Raw genomic sequence first — 14,193 nt, forward strand, 5'->3', positions numbered from 1 at the left:
CTAACTAAAACTGATACGTCCCATCCAAATTAAAAACGTTTAGCAATACATTTCCAAGAACTCTTCAGGAATTTCCTCACATACAGCTCAAGATAGGGACAAGTGGGACAAGTTCTCATTACTCCCCCTACTCCAAATTCTGCTCTGGCATCAGAAAGGGTTCTGCTTGCCTGCAGATTACTTACTACAGGCTGAGAGAAGGTCAATTAACTGACCCAGCTGTGAATGGGCATGGGGTATAAAGGGATTAGGAGCAACTGCCTTTGTGTATGGTGCAATTGCTTGGGTGAAATAGTCAGAATGAGTGAAAGTAGGAAGCGGATGTTTCTGCTTCTGATAATTAATACAGTACCGTACATTGTTCTAACCTCTGGGATTTGTCTCAGAGTGTTTTAGCAGGGTTGGAGACTCTCAAACAGAGTTAATATTCCTCCAAGATGGTCCTATGTGCCATCAGCTGCTCCATCCCTTCCGTGGGCTCTAGCTAGAGCTGTGCCCTCATGGCAATCTGTTACCTTGCAATGCCAAAAGTCTCAGATGGTAACAACTGTGCACCGGGGCCTCTTTGGAACAGTCCACCTGGTCAAAACTACTGATCCGAGCCTTGGCCCAGCTGCTTGCCAGCACTCTGCTTTGAATGCTGCAGCCAACGGGGTTATCTTTCAGATGGGGCTGCATGAATGTGGCAGTGTTCTGCAGGTCAGGACTGGATTTGATCTCTCAAAATTAAACTGTTCAACTCTAGTCCGCTTGCATGGTCAGGATCTAATGACTCCCCCCTTAGCTCTGTCTAGCTGTGGATAACCAGAAAATTCTTCTGGCTTGCGTAATGCTGAAACCTCTAAAACAACAGAACCTGGAGGTATTATTGGTGTGGCAGGGTTCTCAGCACAAGTGCAGTCACAGTGCTAGCTGACCTGTGCAAGGTGGAACAGGAAGCACAGTACAGACAGTCTGCGCCCTTTGGTTACTCCTCCTGTGAAGGTGAGAGAAGCTGCTGGGATTCAGCTTCTCCCTATAACCAGCTGTAAGAAGACAACAGTACGGCAGGGAGTCAAGCTGTTGTGCCACAGCGTTCTGACTAGGGTGACTGTACATCCCATTTTGGCTGGGACAGTCCCTTTTTTGAGCCCTGTCCCAGCCATCCTGATTTTTTTTTTCAAAAATGGCCATTTGTCCTATTTGCTGTTGCCAACTTGATCAGTGCCCACTTTTGCCAAAGAGCTGGAGTGCAGAGGAATATGGAGGTGAGTGGCAAACTCAGCCCTGCATAGAGAGGGAGGCAGGGTTTGAGTGAGCAGCAATGCCAACCTCATGCAGGGAGGGGGAGATGTGGCTTAGGTAAGTGGCTCAGGCCTGTTTTACCTTTGGGAAATATGGTCATCCTAGTTCTGAGAGTGCACTGCATTGTGATGTGACTTCAGTATGTGACACTTTAATGGGTATTAGGGGTGGGATCCTCAAAGGGACTTAGGAGTTGCAATGTTGGGTGTTGTGGCACCTAACTTTTAGGCACCTTGAAAATCACGGGAACATCACTGCAATCCACAAAGCTGCACTGGGTGTCTAGGTTCCCTGAACACTGCACGGGGAGGGACAGGTGCCTTACAATGTGATCCAAAGAAGCCAGCATGCTAGTTGGGGAGTCTCTTAAGCTAATCAATGGGAGATGACCAATGACTATTCCACTGTGGATAAATCATTAAATGGTGGTTGGGCCAGCCAGAGAAGGGGACTAATTCTGTAGTCTGGTGGTAACAGCGTCCACCTGGAAAGTGGAAGACTCCAGGTCCACTTCCTCTGCTCCAGTCCCTCCTTCATTATTTATCCACATTGGAACAGCATCTACAGAAGAGATGGGAGCCCCATACCAGAATATCCCATAGCTCAATGGGTAGAGCACTCTCCTGCAAAGTGGAAGACCTCTGGTCCAAATACTTTCAAGTCCTCAGGTGTAGTGGGGTGAACTACACCTCCCAGCTGAGTGCTTTAACTATTGAGCTAAAAGTTATAAGGCGAGAACCATCAACACTATCTCCTCCAGCCAGATTTTGAATGAGACCAGACCCGGTAGGCATAGTCAGAAGCCACCTGCTGGATCATCCCTCCCCTCCTCTTCCCCCCACCCCCCAAAATAATAGCTAAATGCTTATCTTCCCCTGGTTTTGTGATTTGCTCTGAGACTTAGGCTTGAAAGAGGCATCCAGACACCTACAGGGAGGCAGCAGTGCACATGCTACAGGCAGAAATGTAGCTGCTGCAGCTGAGGGAACCTTTACCTTGAAAACTTAGGTGCCAAGCGAGTTTAGGTGGCTACAATGTTCAGTGCAGGGTTGGCAGATCACAGTGGAGCCAAAACTGGGACTTGGGTACCTAAACCAAAGCCTTAGATACCTAAGTACCTCTGTGGGTCTCACCCTCAGGCTGCATCACATCTACCTTTTGGTTCTCAAACTAATTAAAATACTCTGTTACTTCTATAACATTCCTAAAGACTACAGTTTTATACAAGTCAATCTGCATAGGGAAATGAATAGGTGTCTCATTTATCTAATTCATTCTAACTGGTGCCTGTCCTCATTAAAGCAGGTTAGGTGTGAATTTATGTAAAGCTGCTGGGACGAAGTCCTCATCCACTTCACACGGCCAACCAAAATCCAGATCAGAGTTTACTAGAGACTCTCTCAAGTGTGTCATGCTTGAGAATGAAGAGGTCTCCCATATCTGAGATGGGGATCAATTGACAAACAAATTCACTTAAAATGAAATTGTGCCACCCTATACTGGCTCAGGTACATCTCTGAAAAGAAGTCTTGGTGGTAGTCGAATGCCTATTCTCCCACTTGCAATCCAGAGTATTAAAGTAACTTCTTCCCACAACTGAAAACTGGAGTAACTAGTAAATGGGACCTTTAAAATTGTCAAAGGCACATTTACTACATTGGTGGCTACCTGGGCACCTTTCCTTTGCTTTGGGGTAAAAAGACAATCTCTGAGGGTGACCTGATTCCAAACAGTTCTGGGTCTACAAATCAGGGGAAAGAACCTGACTATCGCTATTTCTAATACTTCCATAGAAGGGAGAAGAAACTACTGAGTGCAGTTTATAATCTCCTCAGGGAGATGCAGATTTCCATGGCATATGGTGACAAATGTTTCTGCAGGAGTTACCCTGCCATGGAGCTAACACTTAAGGCCCAAACATAGCCTGAGTGCTAGATGCCTTCCTGATTTGATAGTCTTTAAATGAAGGATCAATTATACTAGATTCTCTCCCTTCAATATGTGAATCTTTCCAGATGACACCAGACAGCACAAACCTTTTTTACAACCCATCCCCTGAAAACAACTCTGTTATCTTAGGAACAAATCCAGCTGTGATTCCTATTGAGTGTTCTTATCTAAAGTGAGTCAGGCACTTTAATCTCATCTTTCACATTTCACTTGCCAGTCTTGGTTCTGCTTTAGCAACTGAGTGGGGGATGGATCTAGACATGGGCATTGCAACACTGAGTGTCTCAGTGTCTAACTTTTAGGTGCCTAGAAAGTCACAGGAACAACATTTCAATACACAACCCAAGTTAGAGAGCCTAGGCACCTAGACAATGACCCTGCTGCCTCTTGGGGAGCTGGAGTATGTCAACAGGAAAAGCCCTTTTGTCATCAGAGTTCTGTCTGCACGAGAGGCTAAGGCAGTATAACTGTCACTTGAGGGTGTGGATTTTTCACGCCCTCCCCCCACCCCCCAGTGAAGTGGTTATACTGACATAGGTTGGTAGCATAGACTGAGGCCATGTCTACACGAGGCCTTAAATTCGAATTAAACAGCTTTAATTCGAATTTATGGAGCACCCATCCACATGACGCAGCCCTCTAATTCGAATTAAAGGGCTATTTAAATCGATTTTAGTACTCCTACTAAACCACAGGAGTAACCCTAAAATCGAATTTACTAATTCGAATTTAGTGCAGTGTGGACGGAAATCGAAGTTAATGGGCTCCAGGAGCTATCCCACAGATCACCACTGACCACTCTGGACAGCACTCAAAACTCCTATGCACTGGCCAGGTAAACAGGAAAAGACCCGTGGAGGTTTGAATCAGTTTCCTGTTTGTCCACCGTGGGGCTCTGAGCAGCAGTTAATCACGCTGCACCTTTAAAAATGCAGTCTCCTGAGAATAGAAAAAGAGCTCCAGCATGGACCACAGAAGAGCTTTGGGATCTCTGGAGTTGCTCCTAAAACATGCAGGTTCTATGCAGAGCTACATGCAATTTTTGGGGGCTTGGCTACCAGTCGCCCATCCTTAATCGTGGATTCAGATGACCTGATTTCAGTTTCAACTGTGGCTGAGGATTCTGCAGAGGGGGAAGATCAGGAAGAGGTACATGAGGGAGACATTGCTGATAGCACACAGCTCTCAATTACCAACAGCAGCCAGGAGTTGTTTCTGACCCAAGATTTAACCTTGCAACAGGCTAATCAAGCCACTATCACAGAAAGTGAAGCCATGGAAGGGACCAGCGGTGAGTAAATGTTTAGATCAGTCATATTTAAAAACTAGCGTTTTTTAATTATCAATTTTTAAGCATGCGTTGTCATTTCTTTTTAGCCATTACAGTTACATGAAAAGTTCCTTAACATGTCTGGGGATGCAATGAAAATCCTCCCAAGAAATCTCCATGAATTGATATTGCAGGAAATCAAAGAGCCTTTTCAGTAAATTTCGGGGCAATGCTGCCTTAGCCGGTCCTCCAATGAAAGATGCTTTGCCCCTCCAGGCATGCATGACGTAATTTGGAATCATTGCTTCACAAAGCATAGATGCATAAGCGCCAGGACTCTGATCACAGGCATGAAACATTCGCTCTGCCTCTTCTGCTGTAACTCTCACCAGAGTTCTATCGTTCATTGTGACCTGGTTGAAATAAGTAATTTATTTGTAATTAGGAGAGCAAACATGGCCATTATGCTACTGTAATGCCACTCCATGTAGCTGGGTGGAGGGGAGTTGTGCTACGATGATGCTTTAGCAGGGAGGGGTGAGACAAACATAAAGACTTACCATGGCTGCTTGGAAGCAAATTTATAATGGCAGTACCAGCAAGCTGCATCTGTACTGTGCTCTGAGCCCAGGGACAGAGTCTCCCAGTATTAAAAGATGAAAAATGTGACCTTGGAGTGAAATCACATGTCCTGCGTAAGGTGCATAGTTTTGTGCTGTGTGAGTGAGTGGAATCATTGTTCTAAGAAATGTATCTTTTTACATACTTCTCTCTCTTACCTCCACCATACAGCTGTGCAGTGTTCTTTACTCACTACCCCATCTGCCAGGCTACCCAAGAGACAGAGGAAAAAGAGAACGAGAGACGAAATGTTTTCCGAAGTCATGGAAGTCAGCCACAGTAACACAGCTCATCATAGTGATTTGAAGGAACTGATAGCAAAATACAAGAAAGATGCCAGTGACCGGGAGGACAGGAGAGACGCTCGAGATGAGAGGTGGCGAGAGGAAGACCGGCAGGTAGAAGAGAGGTGGCGCAAGGAAGACAGGCAGGAAGATCAGAGGTGCAGGGAGGAAGATAGGCGCTGGCGTGATGGAACGCTGGAGCTGCTGCGTGATCACACTGATATCCTCAGACGCATGTTGATTGTTCAGGAACAGCAGCGGGGTTACAGAGTGCCACTGCAGTCCATGTTTAATCACCCTCCAAGCTCCCCAGGTTCCATATCTCCCTCACGCAGACGTGTTAGAACGCGTGGGGGAAGGCTTCCTGCACCAGCACACTCCACCCCCATGGAGAGCCCAACCAAAAGGCTGTAATGAAGCTGAAATGTATTTCATGGGCTTTTCCTTACCTGTGATCCTCCTCCCAAAGCACAGCTTTCAGGGATACCTAGATAAATCTGTGCCTCTGAATATAGTTCCTTTCTAATCAGACATACATCCAAAGGGGGGAGGGTGCTTTTATTACAGGGAATGATCCTTTAAAAATGAACGCATGTTTTTAAAGCAATAACAAATGAGTTTTAATAAAGATTAAATGATTTTTAAAACATACTGGCTTTCTTTCCTTCAGCCACATGTAATGAAAGGGTGGGGGGTTGATTTTGAAAGTCCTGCAGCAAGCTGTAAGTAAAGGGGGACGGTGGGTTGCTTACAGGGAGTCAATAGAGGCGGGAGTGTTCATCAAGGGCAAAGAAGCACTGCAATCACACCATACCCTGGCCCGCGACAAAACACATTTTCAGGGCTTCTCTGATGCGCACCGCCTCCTGGTGTGCTCTTCTAATCGCCCTGGTGTCTGGCTGCTCGTAGTCAGCGGCCAGGCGATTAGCCTCAGCCTCCCACCCCGCCATAAAGGTATCCCCCTTACTCTCACAGAGATTGTGGAGCACACAGCAAGCAGCAATAGCTACGGGGACATTCTTTGGGCTGAGGTCTGAGCGAGTGAGTAATGATCGAAAGCGCCCCTTTAAACGCCCAAATGCACACTCTACCACCATCCTGCACTTGCTCAGCCTGTAGTTGAACAGCTCCTGAGCACTGTCCAGGCTGCCTGTGTATGGCTTCATGAGCCACGGCATCAAGGGGTAGGCTGGGTCACCCAGGATAACGACAGGCATCTCAACATCGCCCACTGTTATTTTCTGGTCTGGGAAGTAATTTCCTTGATGCAGTCGTTTAAAGAGAGTACTGTTTCTGAAGACGCGCGCGTCATGAACCCTTCCTGGCCATCCCACGTGGATGCTGGTGAAACGTCCCTTGTGATCCACCAGTGCTTGCAGCACCATGGAAAAGTACCCCTTGCGGTTCACGTACTCGGCGCCCTGGTGCTCTGGGGCCAAGATAGGGATATGGGTTCCATCTATGGCCCCTCCACAGTTAGGGAATCCCATTGCAGCAAAGCCATCCACTATGACCTGCACGTTTCCCAGAGTCACAAACTTTCGTAGCAGCAGCCTAACGATTGCTTTGGCTACTTGCATCACAGCAGCCCCCACGGTAGATTTTCCCACTCCAAATTGATTCGCGACTGACCGGTAGCTGTCTGGAGTTGCAAGCTTCCAGAGGGCTATTGCCACTCGCTTCTCCACAGTGAGAGCTGCTCTCATGTCAGTATTATGGCGTTTCAGGGCAGGGGAAAGCAAGTCACAAAGTTCAAAGAAAGTGCTCTTACGCATGCGAAAGTTATGCAGCCACTGGGAATCGTCCCACACCTGCAAAACTATGCGGTCCCACCAGTCTGTGCTTGTTTCCCGTGCCCAAAATCGGCGTTCAATGGGCAGAAGCTGACCCATTACCAGCAGTAGCTCCAAAATGCTGGGTCCTGCGGTTAGGGAGAGATCACTCTCTATGTCGTCATCATCACCATCATTAACATCGCTCCTGTCGGTGCGCAGCTGCCTCCTCAAACTCCAAGTCCTCCTCCTGTCCCTCCTCCTCCACCTCCTCCTCCCCCTCTCCTCCTGAATTTTCAGGTCATGGCTCAGCATAGACAGCACGAGAGTGCGCGAGCTGTTTAAAACTTGCACGATTGCATTACTGGTCTCATCAGGGTCCATGGTCTCAGCAGGGTCCATGGTCTCAGCAGGGTCCATGCTTGCTGTGCTATGGCGTTTGCTCTCTTCACCCAGGAAAAACGGCGCGGAATGGTTGGCTGCTGCTTTCACAAAGGGGGGGGTGAGGCTGTACCCAGCAGCACCCGGGACAATGTTTTTTGTCCCAGCAGGCACTGGGCTGAAAACCAGGAAGTGGGAACTATGGGATAGCTGTGTCACAGCTACCCACAGTGCACTGCTCCTGAAATCGAAGTAAGACATGGGCCATGGACGCACAACTTCGATTTGAGATTCGTGGTGTGGACGCTCTAATTCGAATTTATAAATTCGGTTTTATAAATTCGATTTAGATAACTTCGATTTACTTCTGCCGTGTAGACAAGGCCTGAGTCTCATAAGTCTGGGCTGCAAGAAGGTGCCTGTCTTTGCCTGTGTTCCACAAACAGGAACCTACTTCCTGGAGTCAGGCAGCTTAAGCACTTAAGGTGTTCCTTGCAGGAACAAGTTCAGCACCTGCCTTGCTCCACACACAACCTCCAGAGGAGGAGGTGGTAGTGCTGGTGCTGTTCTGGGCCAGAGAGAGAAAGAGTCTCTATGGTCCAGTTGCTAGGGCTCCCATCTGGGAAGTTGGAGACCCTGGGTCCCATCCCTCTGCTCCAGTCACTCTTTCATTACTTAACCAGCTTCAGCAGGACAGTTTGAGGGAGCCCTACATCAGACTATCCCATGGCTCAGTAGTTAGAGTACTCACCTGTGATATAGGAGACCAGATTCAATATCCCCCTCCCTGCCTGAGGTGGGGGAGGATTTGAACAGAGACTCTATCTCTTTTCTTCCAATCAGGCAGAGAGGGGGAAATTGAACCAGGGTTTCACGCATCCCGAGTGCTCTAACCACCAGGCTAAAAGTTAAGGTTGGCATCACCGCCTCCTCCAATCAAATTTTGAATGGCACCTCTGAGCTCATCTACTGGATTTGCCCCTGCATGCAACTTAGGTAGCTACATGCCTATCTGCCCCCTGTTTGTGAATTGCTCTGTAGCTTAGGCGGGAGATAGGTGTCCAGATGCCTGGAGGGAGGCAGATGTATGCATGCCCCAGAATTTCCTAGGGAACTTTTGCAGCGGCAAGTTAGGTCCTGACTTTAGCCCCTATAGGGTTAGGCGACAGCCATGCAGGAGCCTAATAGATCCCAGTGGTGATGCACATGGAGGACTCTGGGTTTCTATCTTTCAGGAGAAACAATGTGAGCAGAATGCAATCAAGCCAACATGGGTTCTCTTCACGTCTACACTATCTGCAGAAGAGAGGCTGGGTTTTTCCTTGCATCTGATGAATGGTAGGTGGTATGAAAAATGTGGGGACTTCCTTGGCAGTAGCCAAAATCATAGCAGCATGAAGCAGATGACATGCAAAAAAGACCCCTTAGTGGGTCTCTTGAAGGCAGAGGAGTCTAGTATGTGTGTGTACACACTTGGGTTTCCAGTTCAAGTTACTTTCTATGCAGGGGAGTGATGAAAGCTTCCTGGGGGAGTAGCTCAGTAGGGACCAGCACTTATCCTGGAGCATGCACTGCTTCTTGCACCTGATATGTCTGGCTAGAATGCATGGGCTTTCTTCTGGAAAGAGAAGATGCTGCATATTGTAATGATTACTGTAGTAAATACCCCCACTCTCCTCCTCCAACACAATAATAGCTGGAAACAATCTCCCTTGACTCACCTTTGTTAAATCTAAGCACACAGCTTGTCGGGCTTTTGCAGATGACTGGGCAGCTGATAGGACCTCCAGTGGATTCCACCTGGGGATATGATTCACATTCAAGCTGATATCAGTACTGGAAGTCATGTTGTGCTAAGACACTTTACAGATAGCTGTGTAGCTATGCTAATTCCACAGTCGGACTCCACTCTCCAATATGTGATCAACTTCAATGGGTAGGATCTCGGTGGGAGGGGCTTTCATGGCCTGACATACCTTGTAAAGAGCTAGTGAGTAGAGGATAGCTCTAACCAGGATCTTTTCAACCTAGATATCTAGTAGATGGGAGATCAGATGATACATCCTCAACTTTCTTATCTCCATGGCCTCAGCAAGATACCCTTCAGTTCACAGTTGACATTTTCAGGTTTGCTGGAGATACTAGAAGATCTATCTCCTTTACTCCAGACTAGAGGCCTAAGTTCCACAATATTGTAGTGTTACCTTGTCCCACTCTGACAGTTTTGATCCCTCTATTCACAATTGCCCCTAGATCTATATTACATGCCATATGAAGGTCACTGCAGCCGACCAAGCTCCAGATTCTCTGAACAAGGCTTGTTACTTCAACAAAGCAAACAATACATAAGTAAACTTTTTGGGGGTGGATGGGGTTGGGAGAGGGAAATGGAAGAGCAGTTGAAAAGCCAAGGTTTCTCCCTGTTAATGTTGCCATCTCTCCCCCTGCAGCTGGTCACCTGTGGAAGGCCCCAGGAAGATCTGTAGCTGCTGTGAGACTGGGAACTGTGGATCACTTGGAGGACAGAAGACTTACCCCTCTGCATAGACCCTGGAAGACAGATGTGCCTTCTAGTCATGGTATGTATGTTGCGTGCATCTAATCAACAAACAGGGAGCATGTTTATCTTCAGGCAGAGTCTGTAAAGCTTTCATTTGGCCTGACAAAGTGAACTATCAGGTCTCGCAAACATGTTCGATGGGTGAGTGGACTAACTCATAGCAAGCTCCCTAATACTATACCTCTTTCAGTGAAGCAGCACCTACTTTCACGGAAGCTGAGGCTGATAGTGTGGTGGGACCTCTTTCCATCCTTGATGCAGATCAACACTCCAGGAATTTTCCAGAAAACATAACCAGAGTGGCAAAGATGGGATCATAGGGTATGAATTTGACTGTGTGATGTGGCTGCCAAACTCATGACTCAAGTCCTAAACCTGTGTTTTCTCTTACAAGTGTAGCAGAGAAGCCTCTGATGGTGCTGTGGTTATCATTGCTTGTTGCAGCCATTCACTTGCCTTCACTTTCTTGGGAATCTTTCATGTGTACAAGAAATACAGGAATTATTGACCTGTCTTTCCTAGTCTGTACAATAAACAGGAAACTGTATTTCGATCTCTGTGGTCAATCCAGATCTTCTCAGGGGGCAGAAGTGTCGCTGTGTGATCTAGTGGGCACCATGATTCAGTAGTTATCTCTTGGTTGAAGATCATGGGTAAGATACACCTAGACTGAAAGAGAGATGGAAACTATCACCTTAATGATTAATTGGCACTAGCCTGGATCTTAAAGCCCAGCTGTTGCCTTCTTTGGGTAGAAAAATTCAAATAGTCTCTAGTGATTAAGTCCTTTCACCAGAACAGCTTAGCTACAAAGCTGTTCTCCTGGACAGTATTTCCTTTCATATGGGAGTCCCTAATGCCCAAGAGTAGGTATGAATGGTGGCTGTGTACATAGGAATAGAGCTGGTTGTAACACTTACAATTCAATGAAATGCCAAAATGGGCTGATTTGTCTAAAAGTTGGGGGGAGGGCAGGGAGGTTGAGAGTCTGAGCCTGGTCATTAGCACATGGGCCCAGGATGCAGGAGACCCAGGTTCAAGTCCCTGCTCTTCCTGACTCAGAGTGATTTGGGATCTACTGGATGCCAGCAGAAAGCCAAGCACTAAGTTGATGCATCCAACAGAAATCAGAGGATGGCCCTCCCCAAGGATTCCTGAGATCAGAGTATATAGAACCAAGGCCACCCTGTGGAACTCTAGAGTTGACTGAACCCAGTAAGAAGTTGGAGAATCCAAAGTGCATCAATCTCTTAGAACAGCAGTGCAGAAAGAACTCTTCCCCCATCCCACAGTTAAAAGGATAAATGCTGAGATCTCATTTGAAAGATTGTATTTCCCCTTATATTCTTTAATATAAGTAATTGTAGGTTATCTTGCTAAGTCTATGCTCTCTAGTCTGACTTCAAGTAACCATATTCTAGATTTTAACCCCTTATTAAATCCAAGCAAATTGGCCTAAGCGATTTGAATCATAACTTTAAGCAAATACTTTGGGTATTCTAAAAACTTGTCCTTTTTTGACCAATCCATTCAAACAGAAGGGACTAAACACTCAAAAGTGCCTTAAAAACACTTTGGCTTCCTTTGCTTTTATTTTGCTAGTACATCCTTCCACCCTGGAAAAATTCTGTAAGGGTGATAAATGTGCTAGGTATTAAAGAATTGATTACCATAAATAAATTTAACAAGAAATCTTGGTGATTGGCATTGTTCTGAGGGTAACTGCTGAGCCTCAAACTTAGTTATGGACAAGTGCTCACACTGGTTTGTTCTAGCACCTAGAATACTGGTTGCATGAATTTTTAATTTTCCATTTAAAAACCCAATCAATGGCATTTTCTATGTTTCTTTTTTCCCTCTCTTCCTTTCTCTCTAGCCCCTCTTCAAGGGCAAAATGAAAAAGGGAGGGGAAAACTAATTTTTTTGTGGAATAAATGAAAAAAATCACTTTTATAATAGCTGGAGAACAAAAAAAATTCAAAATTTTGTGACAAATCTTTTCAATGCAGGGCTGCCCAGAGGTTTCGGGGGGCCTGGGGCAAAGCAATTTTCAGGGCCCCTTCCATAAAAAAAGTTGCAATACTAGAGAATACTATATTCTCGTGGGGGCCCCTGTGGGGCCCAGGGCTGGGGCAAATTGCCTCACTTGCCACCCCCACAGGCAGCCCTGTTTCAATGTTTTGAGTAGCTCTAATAGAAACCCTACTAATCTAAGGATACGGCTATACTCTAATTAGAGGCGTGACTGCAACTCATGTAGTCAAACCTTCATAGCTGTGAAGACATGGTGGCACAGATCCTGGCACAGGCAATCAATGTGAGTACATACTCAAGAGTCCTGAATGGACTTATACAATCCATGCTGGAGCTCATCCCATGAGCTAGATTAAAGCCAGCATGGGTATGCCTACCTAAACTGCAATCATATCACCAATTGCAGTGTAGACATAACATAAGTGAGCCTGATCTAAATAGCCTTTTAAAGCACAAAATATCCCCCAGATGTATCCATATCATAGCAGGATATTCCTCTATAATGTGCTGCATTAAGCGCTACAAAAAACAGATTGCCAATTGTGAATGCCAGATTGCCATTGAGGTGTGTTTGTAAAGGCCCCGAAAAGAACAGCATGAACACATGGCTGCTAAAATAAAGATCCATGGTGCTACACAGAGCACTCTGCATTGCAGTCTGTGCTTGTGAAAAGCTCAGAGCTAGACTGGATGTGCATGGCAGGGGAGGCCAGAGGACTGGAGAGTGCCTGTCCATGTTTTGCCTGGCTGAAGCTTCACATTTTCATGAACAGTAAGGGTGGGGCTTTCAAAAGTGTCTGTGATTTAGAAGTATAAATCCTATTGAAAGTGCTTTTGAAAATCCCACCCTCAATCCATCCAAAAGCATTTAAAGAAAGAAAACCTAGCAAATCCTTGATTTTTTTCTCCCATCTTTTCATCATAATGTTTGAGCTAAAGGACTTTTAAAATTAGGTATATAAAAGCCATTTCTCATAGCTCACTGTAGTAAACTATGTTGAAGGCAGTTGCAGGAAATGTATTTAGTCTCCCAAAGCATTTGTCTTTCTCAAGACTTTCCATTTGTTTTCTTCTGGGGGGCAAAAAAACCCCAGATAAAATGACACTGACTTATTTTTATAAATACAGGGAGTTGTATATAATGCTATGGAAAACCTAAAAGCTATCTGGTGTATTTATTTATCATCTCATTGCAGTTCTCCAGGACTTCGCTGAAGCACAGAAAATTATTGCCCTAAAGCAAAACTAGATCTGTGCAGCAATGACAAATGATATAGGGACCCGGGACTCTCCTGAATTGAGTTTTTCCAAAGATTAAAAAGGCAAACAAAAAACCAAACACTTAACAAAGACAGTGCTGCTTCATAAGGAAAAACATTTATCTCCCAGACTGATAGAAAACTCTCTTGATGAGGGCAACAATCCTTTTGAATATGAGTCTTTTCTGCAGCTATGAAGATCCTTCTAGGTTGCCCTTTTCCTAATGGGCACAAAATGCCATGTGTCAGTAGTAATTTATCTTATAATAAAAAGGATTTGTTATTTCCAACCAAAGTGCTGAGCATTAATTAATTATGTTGAGATGAAAGTATTTGCTGTATTTGGGGGGGAAAAAAATCTTCTGTACAATGTTTAAAAAGGAAAGGAAAAAGGAAGCAAATCAGTTGTATAATCAGTTTTGGACATTGTTTTGTAGCTAACATCATATTAATTAAAGCACAAATCACAGAAATTAGAAAAAGGGTTCTTGGCTTATAAAGGATAGAGTATTTTAGAGCTTTGAGCAAATTTATTTGTGGTTGTTTCATTAATGCATTGATTTTTCTTCCAAATATCATGAACACTGCCCTTATGTCTGCTTTTGCCTTCCTTTGTCTCTGTCTGTGTCCCTGCATAGACCATTCCTGGGGCCAACTGATAACACTAATGACTTTATAAAGGCCAGTAGTCCTAGTTACATTTCTTGCACTTTTCATTATCATCATTATTATTCAGGCCCCGAAGTTACATAAAAAATAAATCCTAATCCCATCTCCT

At 45.3% G+C, this 14,193-nt stretch overlaps 1 pseudogene; it reads left to right on the forward strand.

Moving 5' to 3' along the window:
- Positions 1-300: 300 nt before the first annotated feature.
- Positions 301-10,109, forward strand: LOC116822039 (zona pellucida sperm-binding protein 3-like; annotated as a pseudogene).
- The last annotated feature ends 4,084 nt before the right edge of the window (positions 10,110-14,193 follow it).

The sequence above is a fragment of the Chelonoidis abingdonii genome, chromosome 15 (assembly GCF_003597395.2).
Source record: "Chelonoidis abingdonii isolate Lonesome George chromosome 15, CheloAbing_2.0, whole genome shotgun sequence".
Taxonomy (NCBI): domain Eukaryota; kingdom Metazoa; phylum Chordata; order Testudines; family Testudinidae; genus Chelonoidis; species Chelonoidis abingdonii.